Below are 9,313 nucleotides of genomic sequence, written 5' to 3'. Positions count from 1 at the left end.
TAAATTGTCTATTTAAGAAATAAAGAATTCTAAGTTATTTGCATAATTCGAAATCCAATAAACTAAGATCGGAGGTTATTTAATGTAGCTTGAACAATATGTGGTTGACATACAATTGGATCACGTTCAAGGAATAACCTAAAAGGTTGGGTACCTTATCCTGGTAACACTATGGATACAACCCACTTTGTAAATGTTACAATAGTTGTAAGTGTTACAAACGATTCAATCCAAATAGTTCATGTGATGACATGCAAGTGGAGGTATCCTATATAGTGAGTCTGAATAAAACTGGACCATGAAATATAATCTCTCTTTATAACACTGTTAATTGAAGAGTTTTATATGTCAAACGATAACCATGTAACTCAATCTTAATCCTGAATAAGTTATGAACTCCTATTCTTAAGGGTCGTTCTTTGATTTGTATAAGTGAGAGTGGCCTTAGCTACTGACTCAATATGCTTACAATTTTGGGGACAATACCGCATGAAGAGCTGGAAACATAGCTTCACAAAATGGAATTCACTCCTTCCCGACTTTAGGGAAAACAGATAGATTGTTCCCATAAGTATTGGCTCAGGGACTAAAACAATGATGTCTCACCTTCTCATTGGCTCGAGAAGGACTTTGTTTATATTTAGATCAAAAATACAATTGTTCATGAGAGGATCCGTGGTACTTAAGGTACAAGAGGTAACTACAGAGGTAAAAAGATAATTTGACGTAGCTGTAATTATAGACAATTTATGAAAGGTTTGACTTATAAAATATGGTTAATTTAATGGACACATAAACATATTGTAGTTCATAGGAGAGAAGCTATAGGTCTTTAGTGGAATGTCTCATAGTTAATGAATGGTGATTAACTTAATTAAAGAGTTCAATTAATTAATCATGAATCATTGGAGCCTATAACTGTAAGTCCATTAGATCCCTCTACTAGCTCATAAATGGATTCAACAAGGATTTAAAATTGGAAGAAATTTGAAATATTCAAATTATTTTAAAGAAAATTAATTGTACATGATACAAAATAAGATGATGTTATTGCATATAATACAATAATATACATTATATTATAAAGTTAATTTTTAATTAGACTCATAATTAAACTACATAGTATAAGAGTATTAATATTTGAATAAGATTCAAATATTGGTTTAATATAAATTAGATTTATATTAAAACTATAGGTTATAATTAATATGCATGAGATTCATATTAAAAATATAGTTGAGAGAGAATATGTGTATTAGAATATGATTCATATATATACATTAAAATTAAATATGTGATATTTAATAAATTGATTAAATTGGATTTAATTAATAGTTTAATTAATTAAATACGTTATTTAATTAATAAGTATCTTGTATATTTATTATTTATATTAAAAATAACTCCTCTGCAATGCAGGGGAGTGGTGAGTGGGAAGGGAGTTACTAACTCCCTTCACATTAAATTGAGATGAGATCTCAATGAGGAGGGTGGCTCTTTACAGAAAGAAAACATTCACCTTGAATTCTTTAGAAATCCTCTCAACTTCCAAAAGAAAAAAGAAAACTCTCTCCTCCTTTCCTATTCTTTCAAGAGTTTCCACAAACTCTTCCTTGTCCAAGAGAATAGCATAGAAGTCTCTTTTGGTGGTGTTTGCTTGTGAATTTTGTTCATGTAGTAATGTGAAGGTTTAATTCTATTCATTGAATACATTGAAGGTTGTCCTTCAAAGGCAATATTCTTTATCTTTGAAATCCTTAAGAGCATGTTTAATTCTACAGCTTTTTTATTGTTCTGTTTAAAATTCATCCAATTAAGGCAAATAGTGGTCACACGCTTCTACAGAAGGAATTCAATTCCTTCATAGGCAATCTCAAAGCCTATGATCTAATGTGTCTTTGTCACTGGCCAATGACAAATACCATATAATCAAAATGGCCAGCGTTTCTAACAGAATAGCCAGAGCAACTGACAGAACGACGTGATGAGATGAAGGCCACCAATTTGTAATTCTAATGAGAAACAATGCAGCATATTTAGCACTTAGCTTAGCCGAAGTAAGTTATACAGTCTTAGACCAAGCATTTTTCAAACCAGAAACCAATTCTTTCATAAAAAGACGCAACTCATGAGTGTTAGGAGGAACAATCCTATCAAGAAACTTGTTGATAATACCAATGATGAACACAAAGCTATGACTTCGGACGAACTACTAAGATGTAGCATGTGATCCGAATAAAATAGTCTTACCTGATCCCACCAAATCAGTCATTATCAAAGTTTTTGTGGACAACAAACCAATCTTTTTCTTAGCAGCAATAGAAGATGATGCATTTGATCACTTTCGTCTAATAGATCGAGCAACAACAAGTCTGTCCTTTGAATGAGAGTGGAACCCTCGCATGCACACACCATAGGCATTAAATGTTGTTGCCGAAACATCATCTTCAACAACCTTCTTTTTGTTTTCTTTTTCTTTGTAATGGACCATCTTTGCTTCAGAAACGTAGGTTTTTTTTCGAGTATTTAGCATCATGCATAGACAATTTTCAAAGTAGAACACTTGAATAGTTTTCAAAACATGGGGAAGAAGATGAGCGACTACGTTGAAGGAAGTTAGTGCCTCAATTAATAATTGCCACCTACTTAATTTAAAATTTAAATTAATCACATCATTAAGCTGATCGTGGGTCACCAAAGAATGCCAGTATTGGGCTTGTTTAAAACCACAGCTCAAACCTACCAAAAACACACAGGTTAATTAATTGCCATAAATTAATTTTACAAAAGCCCAAACTCACTTTTAAGGCCTCAAATTGAGTTGCATCTGGGGCTTTTATAAAGATGTCTGCACGTTGATCTTTAGTCTAAACATGCTCAAAATTTGCTTATTTTCAACTAGATCATGTATGAAGTGATGTCGAATATCAATATGTTTCGCTCAACTATGTTGAACTGGAATCTTTGAAATATTAGTTGCACTAAGGTTGTCACAATAAAGAGTCATGGCTTCCTATAGTACATCATGTTCCTTTAATATTTGTTTCATCTATATCAAATGAGTACAACTACTACCTACTGCAATGTATTCGACTTCTGCAGTAGATAGAGAAACACAACTTTGTTTCTTGCTGAACCTTGATATAAGATTGTTTCCGAGAAAGAACAAAACTCTAGATGTACTCTTTCTATCCTCATAACTTCCTGCCCAGTCAGCATCACAATAGCCAACAAGAGAGCTACTCGTGTCAAAGATGTATAATAGCCTATAATCACTTGTGTCATTAATATACTTGATTATTCTTTTTGCATCAAGAAGATGATTAGATTCGGGACAAAATTGATATCTAGCACACACTTTAACTGCAAAGACAATATCAAGTCTACGGGTAGTGAGGTATAACAAACTTCCAGTAATGCTTCTATATAAGTTTTCATCAACACTATTTTCATTTGCATCTTTAGACATTTTAGAGTGAGTGGGAGTAGAAGTTCGTTTGACTTTTGCCTTTTCAAGCCCAAATTTCTTCACTATGCTTCTAGCTTATTTACTTTGAGAATTAAATATGTCTTTTTCTAGTTGTTTGATTTGGAACCCCATAAAGTAGATCAGTTTACCTACCATACTCATCTCAAACTCTTTCTTCATTTTCTCTAAAAGAGATCAACCATCTTCTAAAGCATCCCACCAAAAACAATATCATCGACATAAATCTGAATAATAACAAAATTCTTGTCAGCTTTTTCTTTTACAAACAATGTTTTATCGACTCCCTGTTTACCATAGTCATTCTCAATAGGAAATTGAGTCAATCGTTCATACCATGCCCTAGGTGCTTATTTGAGACCTTAAAAAGCCTTTTTAAATTTGTACACATGATCAAGGTGTGAGGAATCAATGAACCCTTTTGGTTGCTCAACATACACTTCCTCATTCAAGTACCCATTTAAGAAGACACTCTTCACATCCGTCTTAAACAACTGGAATTTCATTAAGCATGAAAAACCTAGAAGAAATCTGATAGCTTACAGCCGAGCCACAGGGACAAATAGTTCATCAAAATCTACTTCTTCAATCTGAGTACATCTTTGAGCAACTAATCGGGCTTTATTTCTAGTGACATTTTTATTCTCGTCATATTTGTTTTTTAAAATCCACTTTGTTCCTATAACATTAGCGTTTTTTGGATGAGGAACAAAGGTCCAGACATCATTTCTCACAACTTTACTAAGTTCCTCCTACATGGCATTCACCGAACACTCATCAATAAGAGCTTCACATTCTTTGGTTCAATAGGAGAGGTAAAGAAAATGTTTCTTATCATCTCAAGATAGATAACTTTATCTTTTCTCTAGGTGGAGACAGCGGCAGAATGACTTTTACAAACTCTTCACGATGGTTGCTTCTCATAGACTTCATGTTCTTCTGGCACATCCTCACTATTTTCATTTTGGTTTTCAGAGCACGTGTTAGATAGCTAGTCTAGAACATTTGAGCTAACAACAGGTAATATGTTATTTTCTTCTTCCTCAAGGATAGTAGCAACACTATCCAACACATCATCAATCAAAATATTTATTGATGTCATGACACATCATATACGTTTGTTGTACACGCGATAGGTCCTACTATTTAAGTAGCCAAAAAAATATGCCTCCATCGGATTTAGAATCTCATTTTCTTTGAGTGTCTGTGTCTACTAAGATATAACACGTGCTGCCAAATATGTAAAAATATTTGACATTAGGTTTTCTCCCCTCCATGTTTCATAATTTGTGCTAGAGAAACCTGGACGCAGAGCAACACGGTTGTGAATGTGCCAAGCAGTACTCATAGTCTTAGCCCAAAAGTGAAATGGCATATTTTTGGCATGGAGCATGGCTCTAGCCATCTCTTGGAGAGTTCACTTCTTCCGTCCAACAACCCATTTTGCTGATGAGTGATGGAGGCTGAGAACTCATGATAAATACCAGTAGAAGTACAAACTCATTGAACTGAGATTTTTAAAATTCTCGACCATGATCACTTCTAATACGAATCACATAAAAAAAAAATCTCTTTAAACTTGAATACACAGGGCTTACAAAACAGTGAAGGTTTCAAATTTGTCATGAGGAAAGTGCATCCAAATGTATCTCAAGTAATCATCAACACATACAAGAACATACCTTTTTCCACGGCCATTTGGTTTAAGGTTTTCTAGATGCCCAAGAATTAAGGATGACTGAGAATTATAAACCTGGGAATAGGATTGATGGGAATCAAGAATGATTGTGTTTGGTTGTGCACAGAAATACTATTTGAATTTTATGAGAACAAATTATCTTTGTATTTAATTTATAAAATTAATTGTGGAAACTCTATAAAATTTTATAGATTAATTGATAAACAATAAATTCAATTCAAAATTTTGAGAAGAATAATTATTTAACAATCAAATAATGATAATAATAAAATTATTAATTACGAGTATTTGTAAAATGAGTATTTTATAATTAAAATTACTAGAATAATGAGCAATTATAAAGTATTAAATTAAACCAAATTTATCTTTCAATAATTAATTTACACCATAATAATTTTAAACAAAATAATTTAATCTAATCTCCATTCATAGAATGGAAAAGCTTGAGAATAAAATGATAAGAATAAAAAGAAATAAAATAATAAAATTAAAAAAATAAAAATAGAAAAAGATGAATAATAAATAGAATGAAGAAGAGAAAAATAAATAAAATAAATATATTGAAGAAAAAATAGAAAAGAAAAAAATGTAAAAATATCACATAAAACTGAAAAAATAATTAAAAAAGTTGAAATAATAAATATAAAAAGAAGAGAAAAATAATGAATAAAAAAGAGGGAAAAAACAGATGGAAAAAGGAATAAAAAACGAAGGGACAAAAAGAAATAAAAGTGGAGGTTTATTAAAAACTCAACGATTACGGTGGGAATAAAAAGCATGCAAAGAGAGGCATCCTTGATGCCTCAGAAAAATGTTTTCCAAGTAAATACCTCAAATTCTCCAACCAAACAAGAATTTTATATATCAATGTCCATTCTCACCCTCTATTCCCTCAAACCAAACGACCAATAAGGTTCAAATGAGGTAGCTCCAGAATGTGATGTGAGGTAGCATGAGATACTTATTTATGAGGCACATGAACCTATTTACCAGCTTGACAGTCACCATAGATCGTGCTACTAGTGGCTTGGAAAGGAGGGAGGCCATTATAGTGTTCTTTGACACAACCTTTTGAATTGTTCACATACTTATATGACCCAACCACTCATGCCACATACTTGCCTCCTCTTGTCGAGATAGGTAAACAGCTTGAGAAGAATCATTAAGAGACCATAAATAACAATTAACAAAAGTGCAAGTACCTATCATAACAAGTATTTTGGCATCACCTGTAACAATGTCTTTGTTTCTAGTAAAATTGACATTCAACCCTTGAATACACAATTGGCTGATACTGATAAGATTAGCAGTAAGTCCTTCAACTAAAATCACATCACTAAGAGAAGGAAGACCAGGAAAGTTAAGTTTACCCTTTCCAATAATTTTTTCAATAGCTCCATCACCAAAAGTAACTCGTCCTGAGCTGGCTAGTTTTAGATCTGTAACATAGCTTTTATCTCCGATCATATATCTAGAACTACCATGGTCAAGAACCAGACTTCCTTGGTAGAAGACTTGGGGGATGTTAATATGACATTACATTTATGCTTCACATCTTTGATTTTTCACACTTGTTTCATTCGAGGAGTACGAGGAATCCTATTTCTAGAAGAATGAGGCATGTAAGACGAGTTTAGGAATCTATACAAAGTTCCATACAATTGAAAACAAAAAGTTCTTTTGTGACCTCTTTTTCCACACTGGTGACATATCTGTGTTTGCTTAAACTGATGATTTTGTATTTGGTTTACACTGCTAAAAGAAGCTTCTGGAAAGCCATATGATTTAGGAAGTTGTGCTCTTACAAACTCAATTTTCTGTTTTCCCTTAAGTTTGGATGGCTGATTATCCCTGATTTTCTTTTTCGAGAATTATGTCCCTGCATTGTCACTGACAACTTTTCCTTTTGTCAAAATTCGGTTTAGAGTTTCAGTGCCTGAGTTCAGCATTCTAACTGATTTGCACATGGCGTTCAACTCTCTTTTTTTGAACATCAAGAACCTTCGAGTCATCTTTCCACTTGTTAAACAGTGTTTAATAGGAGGGATCAGATGACACAGGATTATTCTCACTATTTTCACTTCTCGTGTACACAAAAAACTTAGGATTTTCACAAGACGAAGTGTCAAATGAGATGTTACTAACAAACGCCTTGACATCAGCTTCAGAGTCCCTACTACCGTCAGAATCATCATCAGACCAAGTCAAGACATAATTTCTAGCCTTCCTTTTTAAAAAAAATTGAGCATTCAGCTTAAAAGCAACCATAGCCGTCACACTCTCTAGACTTGAAAGACTTTTCTTTGTTTTGGTAGCTGGCAGAACAAACCTTGTCAGGTTCTCTTCGAACATTTTGGGTTTTAGACTGTTTAGGAGGAAGATTTTCTCCTGATCTGATACTACGATAACTTGGATTTTTTGTCTTCTTCTCAAATCATTTGAGAATACGATTGAATTGTTTAGACAAAAAGGATATAAAATCAGCAAGAGACTCATCAGTCTCCCTATTCAAAACATTAAGCTCCTCTTCAACTGAGGACTGCAAAGCAACTCCTTTATTTCGTCTTTCTGGTTTTCCTTTCAAGGACATCTCAAAGGTTAACAGAAACCCAAATAATTCATCAACTTTCATCTTGGAGATGTCCTAAGCTTCCTTAATGGCTATTACTTTCATATCAAATTTCTTAGGTAATGACCTAAGCACTTTCCTGGCCAACTTTTCTTCAGAGATTTTCTCTCCCAAGGTAAATGGCTCATTGGCAATGTCTAGTAACTGAACATTAAATTCAATAATAGATTCATCATCCTGCATTTTAAGATTTTTTAAATTTTGATGTCAATAAATGGAGTTGTGACACCTTGACTTTTGAAAAAGTTTCCCTCATAAGTAACTAACAAGATATCCCAAGCTTCTTTAGCCGAAGTACAAGTATTAATTAAACGGAATATGTTGTGATCTACACCATTAAATATAGCATTTAAAGCTCGTGAGTTCCCTAAAGAAACTTCATCTTCAGCTTCAAACCACTGAATCTTTGGTTTTAAGATTTATTTGTCATCAACATTCTTTATAGTTGGATGAGACCATCCTGAGACTATTGTCTTCTAGGTTTTGTTGTCGATTGATTTCAAAAAGGCAGTTATCCCGGCTTTCCAGTTAGAGCAGTTCATGCCATCAAGAACAGGAGGACGCATAGTGGAACCACCTTCCTTAATACCATCCGTGATCAAGGTGACCTACTCTGATACTAATTGAAATTTTGAAAAATGGTTACTCGTACACTATACGATTGTTTCACACAACATCGTGGCAAATACAAAAACAACAGTAAAAATAACAGATAGTAAATCAAAGATAAACAACCAAGATTGGTAACCTAATTTGATGATAAACCACCTATGTTGGTACTTATTTGTAAATAATAATGATTATAGTGACCTACATACAGTTCCACTTAGTTGATCACCTAGGCTCCCCCTAAGTCTTGAGAACTCCCTTTTTGATGAATAACACCTTAGGCTCCTCCTAAGGCTTGAGAAGTCCTTCTCGATGAACAAAATCTTAGACTATCCCTAAGACCAATCTATCTTCATGAATTAAAGTAAGAACAAGTGAATGACGCGCCGCAACGAATAGCTCAAAGAACATCCTCTTATGAGCAATGTAGCACTGTAAGAATTCTGTAAAGCTCACATAATGATCTCACAAACAATTGATGCGGCTACCTAGCACAAGGACTTCTTGAACTTAAATAGCACAATGGAATGATAGAAAAAAATTTCACATAAAATCGTCAGCTCACCAACAAGGAAAACAATCCAAAAAAATAATTTGTACAACAAGTTAAATAAGAAAAGAAATATTCTGCAAATTTGACAACTGGAAGAACAATCTCTAAGACAAAGCCCACCAAAGACGAAACCAGAGATAACTTCTGAAAGCCTAAGGAGTTAATACTAGGAACTTATTTAGTCAATATCGTAATTCTAACAAAATAATAATAATAATAAATTACTACATGACCTTTTAAATCCATTTTTAAAATTTAAGTGACTAAAAAGATATATTTTGAAAATTTAGAGACTAGCTATTCTAAAGAACTCGAGGATTAGAAGGGTATGTTTTC

This window comes from Benincasa hispida, chromosome 11 (genome assembly GCF_009727055.1).
Source record: "Benincasa hispida cultivar B227 chromosome 11, ASM972705v1, whole genome shotgun sequence".
NCBI lineage: Eukaryota > Viridiplantae > Streptophyta > Magnoliopsida > Cucurbitales > Cucurbitaceae > Benincasa > Benincasa hispida.
This window is presented reverse-complemented; position numbering follows the sequence as displayed.